This window comes from Equus przewalskii, chromosome 8 (assembly GCF_037783145.1).
Source record: "Equus przewalskii isolate Varuska chromosome 8, EquPr2, whole genome shotgun sequence".
Classification (NCBI taxonomy): Eukaryota; Metazoa; Chordata; class Mammalia; order Perissodactyla; family Equidae; genus Equus; species Equus przewalskii.
Genome location: NC_091838.1, coordinates 72,748,929 through 72,768,804, shown reverse-complemented (window position 1 = coordinate 72,768,804; position 19,876 = coordinate 72,748,929). Strand labels below are relative to the sequence as shown.

The window sequence follows — 19,876 nt, the reverse complement described above, 5'->3', positions numbered from 1 at the left end:
TCTTTTGCACATTGCCCAGTGTCCCCCAGCATCCCGGTGCCTGCTTTTCAGCCTGTTGTGGCTCTTAAGTCAGAAAGTGTCTGAATGTACCTGACATCTAGTAAGTACTCAGTAATTCGAGTTCCCTATTCACACGATCTCGGGGCTAGGACTCAGGGAGAGGAGTGTAGACTCAGGGAGGCCTTCCTGCCAGTCATGCACTGGCCCCAGCTTTGCTCAAAACCAGAGTTGAAGTCAAATGCAGTAGATTGCAATGGAAGTGAAACTCAGGCAATAACATCCTCTACTCTGCTCCCTGAACTCTGGTTTTGCGTCTTGAGGCACCAGAAGCTGGCTGGGGAGCATGAGATCAGTCAGGCTTGTGAATGAAAGCCTGGTGATATTTTACAGTCATTTCTGAACATGCCTTTGTGGCTGTCAAGTGTTCACTTCTTTATGGAGGAATACCATTCATCCTGCGCTTCGACGGCAGTAATTTGAGTGAGTACCTACTGTGTGCTGGGCCCTGTGATGGGTCCATGTGAGAAACAAATAGTGTGTGTCCCACTGCCACCCATACAAGTCCCAAGGGCCTGAGCAGCTGAAGAAGGAAGGATTTTGGATTTGTTTCCTTGGGCTAAACCAAGCCTTGCCCCTCAGGGCCCATTCTTGTCCTCCAGGAACTGGAAAAGCTCTCTGGCTAGGTTTGGAGAAAGGATGGTAGGGGAAGTCACAGGACACCAGTGGACATCCCAGTGGGTCGGTTGAAGTGCGCCCAGGACTGGGGAGTGAAGCAGCATTTCCGATCCTCTGCACGGTCATTTACGGCCCAGACAAAAGCCTTGCTAACAGTAAGGCTCCTGTAAACATCATGTTGTGGGTTTTTGTGATTTGGGGTGTTTTTCTTGGTCTCCCTTCTTGAGGATGGACAACGTGTACCTTGCATATTTTTTTCCTTACATGCACAATACCTCTGCAAGACGTTATCCCCATCTTACAGATGAGGAGACTGAGAAAACTTTGAAGCTGATAAAAAGCAGAGCTGGAATTTAGATGCCCCACGCCAGCTTCAACGCATACCCACTCTTTTTACTCCCTCTTTCAAGGGAACCTCAAACATAACTCGAAAAGTCTCCAGAGGGGGTTGTGTACCAAAGACCAGACACTGCTGTCGTGAGATGCTGTGAGACGCTGCGAGATGCCGTGAGATGCTGCGAGATGCTGCTCGCCGAGGGCGTGGTTTTCTTGCAGGGCATCTCGTGGTGACAGGCGTCTCGGCAACCTCGTTGCCCAGAACCACCTACTGTGAACTTGTCAGCCAAGGAAGTTCAGAATTTAGAAATGAATCTTGCAAGGAGATTGCTTGGGCTAATTTGAGTGGTGAAGTTTTTGGTGAATTCAGTGTGAAACTGACTCATGCTATTAATACCCTTCTTGAAGCGTTTGCTGTTGGGATTTGTAGCATGTTGCATCCTCTGCCTGCACACACTCCTCCCCGCTCCCCGGGAAAGATTTGGGGGAGAGAAGGGTCCTGTGGCTTCATGCTTTGGGGCAGTTGAATCTTTTTTTTTTTTTTTTTTAAAAAAGATTTGCCCTGAGCTAACATGTGTTGCTAATCTTCTTTTTTTTCTTCTTCTTCTTCTCCCCAAAGCCCCCCAGTACATAATTGTATATTCTAGTTGTACGTCCCTAGTTGTGGCATGTGGAATGCCTCCTCAGCATGGCCTGATGAGCGGTGCCATGTCCGTGCCCAGGATCCGAACTGCTGAAACCCTGGGCCGCCGAAGCGGAGCTCATGAACTTAACCCCTCGGCCACTGGGTGGGCCCTGGGGGGGTTAAATTTGAAAGGACACTGGTCCTTGTAGACTTGAGAAAGTAAGTGGACACTGGATTAATACCTCCTCTTACAGTGTTCCTCCCTTCCACTTTCAATATGAGAACTTGCCAGAATGTTCTATGCATGTGTTCCCTCTTCCTCAGTATTTCCTTCATCTGACCATATCTTAAGCTTCAGCATCCCCAGGGGAGGGTCAAGAATCCACATTTTGGACAAGCACTCTCAAGTAATTCTGATCCTGTGATCCCTGTTCGAGAAACCCAATTAGAGAAACCCCCCAATGCTATAATCTTTTGCCCGTGTGCAATCTGTTTCTAACTCTGGATGTGCTGGGGTGGGGCTGTTGGTGTGAGACAGAGGACGCTGAAGATCACCTAGTCTGGTCCTTCCCAGCCTTTTTCACGCCATGCAGGAAACAGAATTTGTAAGGCACGGCTTGGGGGGATGGGCAGTAAAAGCGGAAGCATCTCTGAACTGGAGGTGACTGACCCGGGGCCTACTCCTCCCAAGTGCTAAGGAGGTCAGTGTCTCAACACACGGTAACCTCATCTTGGAATCCTGCTTGGGAAACTCTGATTTTGCATCTAAGTGGGATGCCCAGAGAGGTGATGCGAGTTGCCCAGAGTCACACAGGAGTTTGAAAATCATCTAGGCCACTCATTGGAAGAACGAGGGACCAGGCCAGGGACGTGGAAGCCCTGCTAGGGGCCACACAGCCAGCTTGGAACAGACGGGCTGTCCTCGGGAGGCAGGTTATAAAGCCATGGGGCCCTCCCAGCGCTCAGCAGCCCGGGAGTCCCGGTTTCCTGTTCTGATCCAAGACTGATTTTCTGCTGGCACCTAATGGACCACACAGCCCTCAAGACCTGAAAGCACCAAAGGAGGGGGACCTTACACAGCAGGGTCAAGCCTCATTCTAAAGTTCGGAAGTCAGCACAGCAGCAAAAATTCATAGTGAAAATGATTCCGGACAGTCTCCTAACTCGCCCCTGATGGACAGTACACATGGTTTTGTGTATGTGATCCTGTTTAGTTGCATGTTTGTTTAAATATATGGCATACACAGTCATGTGCGATATACAGTAAAGTACAAGATACAATACCCCCAAAATAAAACAAATACAAATAAACATAATAGGCACAATCCACTTTTACAGTATTTAATTTTTTTTTTTTGCTGAGGAAGATTAGCCCTAGCTAACATCTGTGCTCACTGTCCTCCACTTTATATGTGGATTGCTGCCATAACAGGGCTGATGAGTGCTGTAAATCTCTGCCTGGGATCCGAACTGGTGAACCCAGACTGCTGAATTGGAGTGTGCCGAACTTAACCACTATGCCACCACCAGGCTGGGCCCTATAGTTTTTTAAATGAAAAAAAATACATTTGTCCCTTTGTGTCTAGTTGAGTCTGGCTGAGTTAAATGAGCACGCAATGTCATTCTATTGCGTGTCACGATGCAGTGAGGACGTATTCAGAACGTGCAGTGTCCGGGCCCAGTAGTGGCTGACAGATATTACATGTGCTGTATAATTATTCTGGGGTCTCTCCTGCTTGAGTGTGATTAACTTTGGGGGGATTTCTTGGGGTCCAGCTGTCCAGTGAGAGAGACCCCGTGGACAGAAGACCCAGTGGACAGGAAGGAGGCAGCCCCTTGGCCTAGAGAGATCTGATTCAATTTTTTTGAATAAAGCCGGTCTTTCTGGTCACAACAGCTCCTAGATTTAGGACCTTTGTGATTGTCATGGATCCTGCGTCTCTGGAGTCTCTGGTTGAACGCGCCATCCTGGGCTGCCATGGGGACCCCTGTTTGGGAGGTGGCCCCTCCTCCCTGAGGCCTCGCCTCTGGGTGAAACTGTCTCTTTCTCAAGCAGTGTTTCTCCAGGTTTCAGTGGGGACGTGCAGGGGGAAGTCTAGAAAAAGGACATTTGCATGCTTCTGACTTCACCCCAGCCCTCCCCCTCTCAGAAGTTAATGAGGAATAAAGGAAGTGTGACCCTTGGAAGGCCCCCCGCCCCCTACCCACAGCAAGCCCCTCCCCGCTGATCACGGCTGGAAATGCCTCTCTCCAGATAAGCTCATCTTTGTCTCAGACCTTGGACACTTAAAACCGAGAGAAAAGGAACCTGATCTTTCATGGGGATCAGATTAAATAGCTGTTGCGGCAGGAGAGGGGAGGACTTCATTCCACCTTGGAGCTTAGTCTCCACCGCATCACGGAGCTTGCACACGCTGACGTGCAAAGACGAGATGTTCCAGAAGGACTCCCTCCGTAGAAAACCCCTCGGGTGCCCCTGTCCCATGCCTGAGGCCTCTGAAAGGTGTCATCCCCTGAAGGCACTTGCAACTTCTTGCTGGTGGCCAGCTGGATCCTCAAACGACCCTTCTGGGCAACCATGGCAATTTATGTCAAGAGCCATGTAGAGGTTCATAAGCTTGGACCCAGTGAACCCACTTCTGGGAAGCTCTCCTAAAGAAATCGTAAAAATTATGGGCAAAATGTTGCACGAAGATCTTCAGCTCAGGTTTTTTTAGTTTTTTTTTTTTTTTTTTGGTGAGGAAGATTAGCCCTGAGCTAACATCTGTGCCAATCTTCCTCTGCTTTGCATTTGTGGCTGATGAGTGGAGCAGGTCCACGCTGAGGATCTGAACCCAGGCCACCGAAGTGGAGCACGGGGATCTTTAGCCACTCGGCCACTGGGCCGGCCCCCAGCTCAGTGTTTTTTACAATAAGAAATTAACCGAAGTGGAAATAACCTAAGTGTCTGACTATAACTGAAGACTTGAATCGGTTCTGCTGTAGCCACTCAAAGCGAGGGCCAAGGAGGCTGGGAGGATGCAGAAAAGCAGTCATTTCTAGGACCAAAGATTGGAAAGAAATACGCACCCAAATCGTGTCAGGTATGGTTGGGGGAGACGAATGTGGATGAATTTCTTCTTTTCTCTGTTTTGCACGTTTTCTGTAATGTGGTTATGTTAGTTTTCCCGGAAGCAAACCGTCTCCCCTTCTCTTCTCATCTCTCTTCCCAGGAACCTAGAATTCTGCCATTTCCAGGGAAAGAAAGAAAACCAGAGTTTAGATCCCTTTATCAATGGCCTATGACCAAACAGATCAATTATTTCCAGGGAAAAGTAAGATGATTGACTAAGAGCAGAGTGTTTGGAGCAGAGGGAACTTCTGTTCAGGTGCAGGGAGCTGCTGTCCTGTGTGTCCGGGGGGCTGAGCTATAACCGGTCGTGGGATCACAAACTTCCAGACAGTCCCTGTGGCCTTTAAAATGCCGTTTCTCTCCAGTTCTGTGTCTGCCGTGCGCTTGTCATCTTTGCCTTCGAAAGGTGCCTGGAACGCAGGTGCCGAATGCATATTTGATGAATCAGTGTGTGAATTAATTCTCTGCTCTGGGTAGAAAATTGAAATTGGAGTGTTTTTAAAGACTCATTTCAAACCCCAAGAGTTATCATTTTTAGGTGTGTGTATATGCGTTTCTGTGATTTGATATGACAGGGGCACACATTTTGGCATCTCAAGTAGGCATTTATTGAGTGTCCAGAAATCCCTTTTTCCGCATTGCTCTCCCTCTCTGTTCTCCTGCCCTGCACCTGCCGTCTGCTCTCGAGCACCTGCCAGGGGAAGTGGTATGTAAATGATCGGTGGTGCTGCTTTGGATGAATGAAGAGAGGAACCCCAGCCGCTCGCAGGGCCGGGCGGCTCACCAGGCTGAGTCATGCCTGTTCCTCGCCCTGGCAGTTTCGAGGGTCACAGGAAGAGTCTGGAGGACGAGAACACACGGTGAAGAAGCTGAGGGGAGAGGCTTCGCGTGGCGCCCACCATCTCCTGTGATCCCCATCAGCACCCCGCGCCGAGGCTCATTCACGGAGCCGGAGGCCACTCAGGAGAGGCAGGGCTGCTAAAGGGTTAGTGCTTGGGACAGGTTGGAGCGGTGGCAACTCCACGGTTTTAATAACCTGAGGGTGTCTGTCTCCTGTGCTCCCCGGGGCTGGAGGAACCCCCGCTGCTGATCCCATGGGTCTTGCCCCTGCAGGGTGTCACCAGCTCTGCTAGTCGCTTCAGGCTGTCGCTCCCTTCTCTGAGCTCCCTTCCCTTCCCTTGGAGTAGGGATCAGGAAGCATTCCTTACAGGAGGAGGAAGTCGAGAGTGTGTGAGGCCCTCGTAATATGTGGTGGTATGTCTGTCCCCTCCCCACGTCCCTCTCGCAGTGACCATAACCTCAAGGTGCTGCCACCTGGCTCCCTCCCAGAGGGGTGTGACTGCACTCTGGGCAGCAGGGGGTCTTCTCTAGGTCCACCCTGCTCTCCTCTCCCCTCCTCCTGCCCTGTCCCCTCCCCGCTCCCGCCTCCACTCCTTTCTCAGAGCACGGGCCAATTCCTCTGCTGGAGAGGAGAATGGAGAGCTAACTCTAGGAACACACGGCTATGAATAGATGTGCTGCAAGGAAGCGTTTTGCCCAGTTTGAGCCAAGCTGAGTATTGTCTGCACTGAATTAAAGATGAGCTTCCTGGCTCTCTGTTCTCCTTTGCATTGACCAAAAGCTATGTCTTGAATCTCAAAAAAAAAAAAAAAAAAGGAGGGGCTGGTCCAGTGGTGTAGTGGTTAAGTTCGGTGCTCCAATTCAGCCACCTGGGTTTCACAGGTTTGGATTCCAGGTGTGGACCTACATACTGCTCATCGAGCCATGCTGTGGTGGTGTCCCACATACAAAATAGAGGGAGATGGGCACAGATGTTCACTCAGGGCCAATCTTCCTCACCAAAAAAAAAAAAAAAAAAAGGAAGGAAGAGAAAAAGTTAGAAAGGGGCTTATATGATAGAAAATAAAGTCTTAATAACAAGACTTTACATCCAGAGAGTGCTTTGTGTTTATGCCATGGCCTCATTCCGTGAAACATTCCTGAGCCCAGGGACTGGGCCTTTTCTGTGTTACGTCCACAGGTCAGGCTCACAGAAGGCCTTGCTCCAAGAGTGTTTGTAGAATGAGCGCATAGCTTTTTCAGACATTTGAAGCCCAGAGAGGTTGACTGATTTGCCCAAGGCTGCACAGCTGGTCAGGGCCAGAGTCGGGATTTAATTTCTTAGCCCTGGCTCTTCTTAAACTCCACTTGGTGGCCTCCTCGCAGATGCACTTCGGTCCAAAGCCTAATTCATGAAAAGGGCATTTACTGAGGCCTCATCCCTCCTTTATGAAGGCTGGTATTTCTTGTCCTCTCAAAATTAGCCTGTTTCATGGTGGCCATGTAAACTGTCCTCCCCTGCTTTCCCCTCCCCCGCCCCGCCCCTGCCACGTGTAAGCGTCTTCCCGGTTGTGTGACAGTCACTGGGTTTCCTCCAGAGGTCCTGGAAGCCCCCAGGGGCTGTGTGATTTGGTGAGCTGAATGTCAGAGTGAGCTTGTGGCTTCCTCTGGGAAGCTGGAGCTGGACAAGAAGACGCTGGTCCTCGGTGAGTGAGGACACTTGCTCTCTCTGCGATAGTCCCCAGGTGGGCTCTCCTCTGGGCCAGCCACGCTTTGTTGTCCCAGCTTTTCCATTTTCTTCTCTGTGGGAAGGGTCACTCATTTGCCAGATGCGTCCAGAGCCCTGACTGTGTGCCAGGAACAGTGCTGTGGTCCTGTCCCTCCCAGGAGATGCTGCCCGGTCCCCTCAGCCAGCACTGGACCGCGTCTTACTTGAGTCCCATGCGCCTGCAGTCTCTAAGGATCGTAGGAGGTGTTCAGAGGACGCCTATGGGTCGACTCCACTGGGGCAGCCTCCGCACCCCTCTCCCCACTCCCTTTTCAGGTCCGGTGGGTGAAAACCCTGTCTTTGGTGTTTTCTTCTTTATTTTCCATTTGCAACAAGCATGAACTATGTGCCAGGATTTGGGTTAGGTGCCCTGATACATCGATTAACAGGATGCAGACGCTGCTCACAGAGGGCCCTGGACATAAAAACAAATCTTGGTATTACTAAGCAAAGTGTTACAGTTATGAAAATTTAAAAACTTACAAAACAATGGATACATTGTTTAGGGGGAACAGTCACATGTAATAAAAGTATAAAGAGGGGCCAGCCCGGTGGCGCAGCAGTGAAGTGTGCATGTCCTGCTTTGATGGCCTGGGGTTCGCCGGTTCAGATCCTGGGTGTGGATGTGGCACCGCTTGGCACGACATGCTGTGGTAGGCATCCCACATACAAAGTAGAGGAAGATGGGCACAGATGTTAGCTCAGGGCCAGTCTTCCTCAGCAAAAAAAAAGAGGAGGATTGGCAGCAGATGTTAACTCAGGGCTAATCTTCCTCAAAAAAAGAAAAAAAAAGTATAAAGAAATGCACAGCAGTGATCAATACCAAATTCAGGAGAGTGCTTACCCCTGGGGAATTGGGGAGAGGGAGAGGATTGGGGTGGGGTACCCAGGGGACTTCACTTGTATCTGCTGTATTTTATTTCTTAAGCTGGGTGGTGGGTATGAGAGGTGGTTTTGTCACAATTGATACATTTTTTTGTGTGTCTTCAATCTTGCACGGTAACATTTTTAAAATAGAGTTGCAAGCAAGAGGTTATTTGAAGACACTAGCCTGGGAGGGTCTCCAGCCAGATATAGAAGTTTCTCCTCTCTGCACGTCTAGCCAAGTCCAGGGCTTAGCCAGGCTCACACATGCCACATGTTGAACTGAACTCTGTCTGGAGGGGCTGGGGAAAGGCTTTATAGAGAAGGTGACGGTTTGAGTTGATTTTTGAAGGCCAATGCAGGGAACAGCATTTCAAAAGGAACAGCATGTGCAAAAGCAGGTAGACCAACATTCAAGAAGCTGCTAGGTATGAATGGGTGAGAGGGCTCAGCTTTGGGGTGGTCCTTCAGTGTGTTTTGCTCTTAATCATTATACTCAGAATGGCTCAGTATCTAGGTTAATTTGGAGTTGACTCAGGATGGACTCCACTCTGGTATTAAAACCAAGTCAGTTTCAGAGAGTGCTTCGATGTTTGTTGGGCCTCAGCACTGTGAGAGATTGGTCCCAGCCCAAGGAGACTGGAGGGTCAGCATCAAGTGCAGAAAGCCATTGTAAACTGAGACTCTGGTAAAGGAGTTGCACTCCTACGGTGCAAAAGCTGGTGAGAGAGATCATCTCTTGTACAGAAAAGAGCCAAGGTTGCCATTGTCTGACACTGAAGACTCATCTGGGAGACCGCTGCCTGCTCCGAAGAGGAGGAGGAGGAGGCAGGAGGGCCAAGCTCTCTCTGAGTGGCTGGGGGAATAATGTATATGCAAGATCATTTTCTTCGAAAACATTGCAAAGCCAACGAAACTCCCCGGGGGGACCCAGATTAGAGCTGGGAGGGGCAGTTCCATCAGTGCCGAATCACAGATGTTGACTGTTTTCTGGGCCTCTCTGGTTACCCTCCCAGTGTTTTCTTTAATTGTGGAAACTTGTTCTTTAGGGTGTCGTGAAGGTTGGCCCTGAGCATCACCCCTTATTTGCCTCCCTTGATCTCTAGGAAGTCACCACTTCCTGGGGGCTCCTGGGGGACCCTGGGGGCTCCTTGGGGCTCCTCACTGTCTTTACCACTTATATCCAAACTCAGGCCAGACTCCCACGCGTGTTTCAGTAGAGAGGACATCCCCACACCCCAGCTTCCTGCCTGGGCTGGGGAAGAACATGGTTGCGGGATGCCGTCACTGAAAGGGACCTTGGCCAGTGTCTAGTGCAGTGGCCAGATAAGGAGACTGAGGCCCTGAGGGGTGAGATGACAGTGAATGTTCTGGAAGGCGGCACCCTCAGCTTTTGACACTTCACGAGGTGCTGCTTTTACTCCAAGCACAGGTTTTCCCCCTGAAGGCTGTCCCCAACTAACCCACAAGTCCACAGAACTTTTAAATCCAGTCTCGATGAGCTATGTGACAAGCCAGTGGTAGGAGCAGGGTGGGGAGGCCATATTAGCTGCATCGTGACGCTCTGGCCGGGTCCAGAGGCACTTAGCAGGGCTCTCCCAGCGGGGACCCATCAATCCTTCAGGCAGTTGCGGTTTACGTCTCACTCTGGACACTCAGGCCCTGCACCGCCGTGCGCCTTGGCCCTGGGCGTGGAGCATCCTCCTCTGAGTTTTGTATAATCACAGTCATGGTTGAAAACTCACAGCGCTTCCCCCTGATTTTATTAGCTAGTCTTTACCCACACTTCATCTGCTTTCTCTTAAACACTTTTTTTGGGTCTGTGTTTATAGACCCTGAGTAAACACAAATCCTTGACTTTAATTGGGAAGCCAGCCATGGCCACAAAGGGGGCTCACTCTGTCTAGTTCTCTCATACTGGGGATGTTGGAAGGAGAGTAAACGAAGGCAGGGGATCCCCAGTAGCTACGACAGTGACCTGGGAGTGAGAAACTGTGTGTTCTCCCCACCCCTTTAGCAGACTGTGTGCCCTGTGTCAGCTTAAGGTACATCTTGACATGACCTGCGATGGATCGCTTGACGTTGACTGCATTTCATTCATTCATTCGTTCATTCACCAAAGGGACACCCCCTTTTCGTCACCCCGTTTCACGCTCCGACCTTAGAAGGCAGGTTTTTGCCCGTGTCCGCTCCTGCTTCGCTGCCTCTGGAATAGAGCATACCATACATGCTCGGTAAATGTCTGTGCGGTGACTGAATGAGAACCCGGCGTTCCATCATTAGGAATCCATTTCTTTGTCTTAGTCACAGGCCTCTATCTTCAGGGTATCTTAAAAAATACCCCAGGGGGAGGGTGTAGACAGCAATAAGTTGATTGCAGGAAGGCAGACGGGACTCTGTGGTCCCCGGGAGAGGGAGAGCCGGAAGCTGGCTGGGGTGACGAGTCGGAATGGAAATTGGTATGAAGAGAATGGGCTTAGAGGCCCAGCTGGTTTTCCCAGCAAGAATGTCTTGGATAAGTCATCCAAGCTCTCCGAGACAAGCTTCCTGATCTAGAAACCTAGGGGGTACTGCCAATGCCGGGTTCTTTGAGTCTTCCCTGCCCTGTCCCCCTTGGTTTCCGTCTCCCCCATGGCCCCTCGGTCCTCCCAGCCATTCCCATTGGTCCTTGCTCAAGGCATTCATTCTGCTCCCACTGTGTGCCCGGCCCTGGGGATGCAGAGCTATATGAGATGGATGAGTCCCTTTTTCGTCCACATGATACAGGGTGCTCTGCGCCCATGGAGGGGGGGTGGGCATCCAACCCAGCTGGAGAGATCAAGGAGGGCTTCCCAGAGGAAGTGGCTTCCAAAAAGATCGGGGCTGTGTTTTATTACTCTTTAGATTCCCAGCTCTGAGCAAAGTGCCTCACGTATAAGGGGTATTCAGTGAACAAGTCATGAATGAGCGAATGCATATTAAAAAAATGCATTATAAACTGGAAAGTGTAGTGCAAATGGCGGGCGTCAGTATTATGATTTGTGGAGGGTAGTGCAGGGGTATCTAAGGTGAACTCTGTCCCCTAGTCTCCTGAGGACCAGCTGTTGCCAAGAGCTAGGGTCTGCCCTAGAGCACAGCCAGCAGGTGACAGTGTCAGCTCTGCCTCTTGTCCCCACCACTTGGGGGAACAGGCTGCCCAAGACTTGACGTTTTTAGCCAACTCAGTAGCCAAGAGGGTCCAGATTTGGACCAGCAGCCTGAGTCCTCCTGACCACGGTCCTAGGGCTGGTGGCTGATCACAGAGGTAGCTCACTGGGGGTGTGTGTGTGTGTGTGTGCGTGTGTGTGTGTAAAGAAATGGAGCGATGCCCAGCAACTGCTGACAGAGGTCTGAGGCACACACTCCCATTGCCAACCTCTAACCCTCCACTACAGTGGCCACCCCCAAAACGAAACTTCTTTCATCCTCTCCTCCAGCCATCAGAACTTCTAGAAGTCAGGGATGGTGACTGACTCATCTTCGTTACCCCAGTGCCAGCACAGGACTTGGCACATTGGGGTCTTGGGACAGATTGCAGAACGAATGAGTGAACGAATGAACGAATGAATGAATGAACTTCAGATAATGACCTCCGGTTATCCAGGATGGAGCTGAAGCCTGAGGTCTTCATGGGGTCGGGGAGAGGGAGGTTTCTGGAAATGACCTTTCGCTACAACTTTAGATGTTTTGCAATAGCAGATGCTTGAAATTCTGCTTGACACTTGCTCCCTGTGGTGAGAGATGAAGAAACACTTCCTTTGTTCACACTTGGCTCTGAGTCTGTGTAGACACACACAGGCCTCTCCCTCACTTCTGCCGCCCGGAGAACCCCTGATTCCCTGGGTGGGACCCAGTTATGGTGACACGGGGCTCCTGGATCTGCAGTCACTTGATTCCATAGTTTGGTGAGTTGGTGTGTCTCAGGGGCACTTTCTATATTTTGGGGTGCTCAGCATCTTTCAAACCTTCCTGTTTGGGGGACCCCCAATGTGTAAGCCTTGGAGGGAGGCAGTTAGAGGTCCTTGAGTCGAGTCCAGTGGAGATGGTGAGTGTCCTTGCAGACGTCCAGTGGCGTGGCCTTGGCCACTTTCCCCCTCTGCCGAGACTCCTCTGCTCCTTTTCCCCAGCCTGGTTCTCCAGCCTGCCTGTTGATTCTGGGAACTTCCCGTTATTTTCTCATTGGATTCCTTTTTTTCCGTAAAATAGTCACAACTGACTTCTGTGGTCTGTAACCCTGACTGACCTGTACCGCTGAGGCCATAGGGAGGCACCTGTCCCTAATATGGGCCCTGGTGAGATGGTGAGATGGCAAGCTTGCTGATGATGCTCCCCAATCTCCCGCTTTGTGTGATGTTGGCCTGGTCCCTTTCCCTGAAGACCCAGTCTGCTGCACGTCAGGTCAGCAGAACTCAGCCACTTGCTGTGTCACGCCTCGCTGTGCTGAGACAGGGAGGGATCCAGAGATAAGGAGTCCATCATCCCTGCTTTAAGGGCCTTACGGTCCAGGGGTGGAGACAGGCACACAGTTGGATAGCCCCTCCCAGGACGATGGGAGAACGCGGCAGGCAAAGGTGCTGTGTCTGCCCAGGGGACTCCTAACCCTGATGGGGGACCTGCAGAGAAGAGCCGAGGTTGGTGGGATGCAAGGATTTAGCTAGGCTCAGTGAGGGCTCAGCATAACCAAACCCGGGAGGTGGCAGGTGTTACCATGGGCGGGGGCAGAGCGTGGTGGATGAGCAGTCATTATGGATGATCCATATGCTAGGGGTCAGGGAACACTTTCTGTAAAGAATGAGATGGCAACTATTTAGGGTGTGTGGGCCATATGGTCTCTGTTGCAACTGCTCTGCTCTGCTGTGCTAGTGTCGGAGCAGCTGTGGACAGTCCTTAAAGGAGTGAGTGTGGCTGTTTCCAATAAAGCTTTATTGACAAACACAGGTAGTGGGCCTGATCCGGCCCGTGAGCTGTGCTTGGCTGACCCCTGTTGTACACCATGCTAAGGAGTTTGTATTTTGTGTTGCGATTATGGAGAATAGATGTACTTCAGTTGCTGATAACCATAAATGTCCAAGGATAGGGCAGCCTCTAGGTGGGGTTTGATCTGGGCCCTGGCTCATTTCTTTGCTGTTCTCTCAGTTCTGCCCTCCTGTGTGAGCTTCGTCCTCAGGCTGCCTCCCTCGTGGTGGTAACGTGGCTTCCGCAGTTCCAGCCTTCACATCTACTTCTCCTCCCGAATTCTTATTGGATCACCTTAGGTCATGTGTACACTCTGGAGCCAATCACTGTGGCTGGTAGAATGCTGTGTGCTGATTGGCTTAGGCCTGCGTTCCCACTTCCTTGAATGGCTCCCTGTGACAAAGGGATTAAGACCACTGGGGCTCCTTGCCTTAGTCCAGCCAGTGGCCGCCTGGAAGGGAGATACGGTCAGTCCTGCCCAAGCTGCGTGACTGCTGCCCAATGGGGGAGGGTGGGATAAGTCCATACACGAGAGGATTGAAAGCAGAAAATCCATGCTGCCAGATACACCATTTCCAGAAAAATCACACTGGTGACACTGTGGAGAAGAGCCAGGCTAGAGGCAGGGACGTCATTAGGAGGTCGTTTCTGAGGCTGGGTAGCCGGCAGTCAGGCAGGGGTGCTGGACCTTGAAAGGAGAGAATGGATCTGAGAACTGTTCAGGGGATGGAGTTGACAGACCTCGTGACCAATTTACTGTGTGCGAAGGCGCTGATGGGGAGGGAGGGAGTAAGAAAGATAAAGTTATCAAGAAATGCCAGTTTCTAGCTTGGTAACAAGTATAACTAGATGAAGGACACATTGGTAAGGGAAGATGTTGAGTTCTTTAATGAACAAGGTGAATGAATTAGAGGGTGCCTTCACCCAAGGTCACCTTCCTTGCCCACCCACAACAGATCCCACCTTTGATTTTTAGAATTTAGGGACAGCCAGGAAAAGCTGTGTTCCCCTACAAGAAAGGTTGTTCTTCCTCCTTACCCTGTATTCCTTTTTGCCCTGGCTGCCAGGAAGCTCAGAGCCAAATTTGTGCTTACTCACAGAAGCTATAACCAGCCCTTAGGTTCAGTCTATTTGCATCATTTCCATGGTCATTTTCTTTTTCTGTTTATTATCTTCATGGATCCTTTTTTATGGCAAGCTCTCTGAGCCCTCTTTTGGAAAGAGGCAAGGTATAAATAAATGAATGATAAAGAAAGGAGGAAATAAGGACACTGTGTTGATCCAGAGCTCTGAATCTCTGTTCCTTTCAGAAGTATTGGTCTGAGTTAAATTCTTCTAGTCTGGGCCAAGCTGGCTGATCTTGGACAGTAGAAATTTTAGGCTCCCGGAGGATGGGGAGTGTGTCACCCTCATCTCATCCTCTGATATTTATCTCAGGCTGTTGCATACTAGGTGCTTATGAAATGTCTGAGTAGCGCAGTGAACTGGTGATGGCTGAGTCATATGCTCCCTTTCTGAGTGGGGCTCACGGGTAGCCAGCAGGCTTGTTTCTTCCTCTTTGACAAGTGGGCAGGGTGCTGGGAGGGTGTTTTTCTCTCTCTCCAACTCATTCTTCAGACTGGACCTGATCTTCTGAAGGTGTAAATCAGATCATAAAGTCCCTCTGCTTAAAACCCTCAATGGCTTCCTGCTGTCATTTAAACACTAAGCAAAACCCAGGGTCTGAGGACCCGGCCTCTGCCTTCCTCTGAACTCCGTGCTGCCTCTCTGCCCTTCTGGGCTGGCTGCAGCCCCCCAGCTCCTGTCGTTCCCCAGAGATCTGGGCTCTTTCCACCCTTGGCGCATGCTGTTCCCTCTGCCTGGTCCTGTGTCCCTGGGTCTTCACAAGGCAGATGCCTCCTTCCTCGGTTTCCGTCTTTCCTCCTCTGACAGTCTTTCCTGTGGCTCTCCCCTTTGCTCCATCTGACACCCCATCCTTCCCTTCGTAGCCCTCCTCTCGACTCGTAGGTAGTGTGTGCGGTTCGCATGCTGGTTCTTAGGTCTCCTGCACCATGGTGAAGGCAGAGACCACATCTGTCTGCTATTTGCCTCGGCTCCCCAGAGCCTGGCACCATGTGGCGCTTGCTCAGTAAATGCACATTGACTGAAACTTGGCTGGCCATCCATCCCTTCCACCACTGTTTATTGAGTGCATACTAAGAGCCAGCAGGCACTACACTAACGCCTAGGGAGGCAGCAGAGAAGGAGAGCCGCCCTGGCGGTTTCATTTCAGCTTTGCTGTCTGTTCTGCCTTTAAACGATGTGGTGTTCTTTTTTTTTTTTTTGCAGAGGAAGAAATGCTCTGAGCTAATATCTGTTGCCAATCTTCCTTCTTTTTTCTTTTTTCCTCTCCAAGCCCCAGTGCATAGTTGTATATTCTAGTTGTAGGTCCTTCTAGTTCTTCTACGTGGGATGCCACCACAGCATGGCGGCTAACAGATGAGTGGCATAGTTCCATGTCTGGGAACCGAACTCGGGCCACTGAAGTGGAGCACACTGAACTTCAACTGCTAGGCTCTCAGGGCTGGCTTACCATGTGTTGTTCTTTACCTATTCATTCATATACGTGTGTATACGTGAATATATATGCATACATACATGCACACATACATGCATGCATGCATGTATGTGTATATGAAACATTTACTGAATACCTGTGTTCTATATATAGGCTTTTATATATATAAACATGTCTATATATAAAACATGCATATATATGTATGTACATGTGTATGAAAACAGGCATTTCTCGAATACCAACTGTATGCTACAAATAAAAGCATGTTTATATATAAAACATGCACCTACAGTATATATACATATACGTGTGTAGGTATCTATACTGTGTATATATATATGAGCATGTGTGCATATATGTGCATATGCATCTGTAGATATATGTAGATATATGTCTATTGTATGTATAGTAGGAGAGCACAGCCTAGTAGAAGAGATGGAGAAGATAACAGCCTCTGGAGGGAGTGCAGTGTGGTGGGCAGGGCCTGAAGCTGAGGAGACTGGGCAGAGAGGTGACCCTCAGCAGTTACCGTGAGGCGGGAGCGGAGAGGGGGTGTCAGGCGTGGGTGTTCTGAGCACAACCTGCCGCCAGAGCGGGACTCAGTCCTGGTTACCTTGAGAAGAATGGTCTGGCCGTGCTGCCTGCTGAGGGCGTGACTCGAGTGGCTCCTTACATGTTGATTTAGGTGCTTGTCAAAATCAGACATCGCCTGGGATGAACTTAATTTGGGTTCTTGTAAAATAATCAACGAGATGGGAATTTCCGAACTCCGAGAGACTTACGTCCGTGCAGACATGAAACTTCTCTTTTTCCTTAGAATTGACAGTGGAGTGGGGACCGGGGCTGGGGGAGTCAAGTCAGAGAGAACTGAAGACGTTTCTCCTGCTCTCCCCGCATCCCCTGCCTCATCTAGAACTTGACCAGTCATCCTGGTCCTCTCGCCGGGATCTATCGTTCTCTTGCCCCATTCCCTCCTGGGTCTTGAAGCCAAAATGAGGACCCTTTCACTTCATTGATGCTGCGTGTGGTCCCCTAGGACGGGGCTCCCCAGGGCTTCTTCAGCTTGGGGCTTCTGGACAGGTCACCTGTGTGAGCCCTGCATGCTGGCCACATCCCACACTGGCTATTTTGTGTCTTTGTAACAGCTTTATTGAGGTATACAGTAGACAGAGTAGTGGCCTCCCAGAGATGTCCATGTCCTACCCCCCAGAACCTGTGAATGCATTGCCTTCCCTGGCAAGAGGGATTTCGCAGATGAGACTAAGTTAAGGACCTTAAGGTGGGGGGATTCTCCTGGATTATCTGGGTGGGCCCAATGTGATCACAAAGGTCAGAGTCAGAGAAGGAGGTGTGGTGATGGAAATGGAGGGTCAAAATCAGAGATTCAAAGATGCTACGCTGCTGGCTTTGCAGATGGAGGAAGGGGCCACGAGCCAAGGAATGTCAGCAGCCACCAGAAGCTGAAGGCCAGGGAACAGACTCTTCCCTGAGCCTCTGAAGGGAGTGTGGTCCAGCTGACTCCTTAATTTCAGCCCAGGGAAGCCCACTCTGGATTTCTGATCTCCAGAATTATGAGATAATCCATTTGTACTGTCTTCAGCTGCTACATTTGTGGTAATTTGTCACACCAGCCATAGGAAATTAATGAAGGTATATTTTGCATACCATGAAATCTATCTATTTCAAGTGTACAGTTCAGTGATTTTTTTAGTCCCTTTACCGAGCGGTGCAGACGTGACCATAATAGAATTTTAGAACCTTTTCATCACCCCAGTAAGATCCGTCCTGTCTATTTACAGTTAATCCTTGTCCCCACGCCCAGCCCTAGGTAACCGCCTATCTACTTTTTGTTTCCATGCATTTGTCTATGAACTTGCCTTTGGGGCATTTCATATAAGTGGAGTCAGATCATATGTGATCTCTGGTGTCTGCCATTTACTGAGCGTAACGTTTTTGAGGTTCATCCACGTTTGAGTGTATCAGTACTTCATTGCTTTCGATTGTGGAATAATATTCCATTGTACGTAGACACCACGGTGTTTCTCCAGTCGCCCGTTGATGGACGTCGGGTTGTTTTCAGTTGAGGCTGCTGTGAATAACGCTGCCGTGAGCATACGTGTGCCAGTCTTTGCGTGGACATAGGTTTTCATTTCTCCTGGCTGGATACCTAGGAGTGGAATTTGCTGGGTCGTGTGGAGTTTCGAGTTTAACTTTTCGAGAAACTGCCAAACTGTTCTCCAAAGGGGCTGCACTATTTTTCATTCCCACCAGCAGTTTGTGAGGCCTCCCTACACTGGCTTTTAATTCTCTAAGGATGGTGGCTAGCACAAGGGGCTGAGCACACCTACGTGCCTGTGTGTGTGTGTACACGTGCACGTGCACGGGCAACGTGTGTTCGTATGTGCACACCTGGAGAACATTTCCGAGGTCCTGTTTCCACTGTTTGTAATTGGCTGTAGCCAGAGGTGGGAGGAGAAGAGAGAAGAAAAGCTTCTCTCTTTCTTTTCTGGGCTTTGAAGAGGTAAGCAGTTCCAGCAGCTTCCCCTGCACCCCTTTCCCACCCAGCCCCCCGTAGAAGCTCCACAACTGAATAAATAAACAGTCTGTTGGGGTTCTAGATCGCGATGCTTGGTCCATCCTGCATTCTCTCATCGCCAGGTTCGTTTGGGGCATTTGTCGAGATTTGGGGTTTTGGCATTGAGTGAGACCTGATGTTGGTACTTTTAATATAAACAAGGAGGCAGAAAGTTCAGTTCATCAGGACACTTGGACAAGTCGAAGGCTTAACTCGGTGTGTTTCTTCTTTGCCCCAAGCAGGCCTGCCACCACATTAGCACAGCCCCATCCCCTAGTTCCAGTTTCTTCTCGTGAGTTCTGCTTTCCCCCCACGTCTGAGCAGGTCTAGACTCCTCCCTGGGTGGGGTTGCGGGCTGGGCATAGACACAGAAGGTTCCGTCTGTGCATAGACGTCTGCCCTAGAAGGGGTCGGGGTGAGCGGCCCACCCCACGTGGGGGCGTGATGGGCGGGCTGAGCTCCGGCGGTGAAGCCTGGTGGTTCAGTGCGGGCTCGGGCGGCAGGCAGGCCCCTCTCTGTCCCTCAGTGACAACAGCAAACAGAACACAAGTTACTTGTGGACAGAGATTGGTCAAAGCATCTCGCAAGCATGACATATTCTATTGATTGTATGGTGGGAAAGGGCCATATGGACTTTGTGACTGACTCTGAATTCCATTTGATTCTATGAGGAAACAAATGAGCAATGTCGTGGTGCCTGTGTGAGGTTCTCAGGCCTTTGAGGAGAAACTTGACCATGGAGCTTCTGGACTATGCTCGGATGACCAGGTTGTAGAGCTGGACCCCGGAGCTAATAGGGCCTGGGGCGCATCTGAGCCACGGGTGGTTGGTCCTCAGGCGGGAAGGCAGCCACCTGACCTTGCCCCAGAGAGGGGTGTGGATGGGATGGTGTTGGCTGGGCTGAGCCGAGTCTCTGAGGATCGTGGCCTGTAGGTTCAACAGTTGACGGGTGGCAGGAAGGGAAAGACCCAGCGAATCTGAGGTGATAGCCTGGCTCAGCAGAGTGGCCTAGCCCTAGAGTAGAGCTCAAGGGCCTCGAACCCTGTTCCGTGGATAGTTCAGTGGCTGTTCAGCCATTTTCGAAGGTGAAGAAACTGAGGCTCAGAGAGGCTAAGTGACTCGTCCAGGGCCACACAGTGAGTGAAAGGAGCAGCCAGAAATTCAACTCCAGGCTGTTTTTGAAATCACTGTCACCTTGCAAATTGAGATTGATAAAATTAATCTCATCTTTAGAGATTAGTGAGATATAAACCAAACAACACAACACCAAGCAATGAATGAGCATCCTCATGACAACTTGGCTGGGTCCAGGAGAGGGTAGGCATTTTCACAAAGCACCACCACCACCCAGGTCCACATTAGGAAGTAGATACTGCCTGTCATTGCACAACCAGCAGCTGTTATTGTCTGCTGCCACTCTTGGTGTTGTTTACGGGCCCTAGAGAGGGTGAGAAACCACATGAAGCCGAAGGCCTGGAAGGCTCCAGTCACCCTGCCAGGAAACGCAGGGACCCCATTTTTCAGACACCCGGCGAGAAGTAGTGCGAAGAGCAGAAAATGCGTACAGAACT

General features: G+C 50.4%; 1 protein-coding gene across 21 annotated transcripts in view; it reads left to right on the top strand.

Moving 5' to 3' along the window:
- The window catches only part of CYRIB (CYFIP related Rac1 interactor B), a 154,613-nt gene that overhangs the window by 7,244 nt on the left and 127,493 nt on the right, over positions 1-19,876 (top strand). For 2 of the 21 annotated variants that reach the window (XM_070630968.1, XM_070630963.1), the window contains exon 1: positions 12,013-12,122. The exons of 16 other annotated variants lie outside the window; for them this stretch is intronic. The gene's annotated coding sequence lies outside the window, so the exon portion shown is untranslated. Of the gene's footprint in view, positions 1-11,950; positions 12,123-19,876 lie in introns of those variants that run through there. 3 more of the 21 variants (XM_070630952.1, XM_070630973.1, XM_070630964.1) reach the window with 3 other exon arrangements.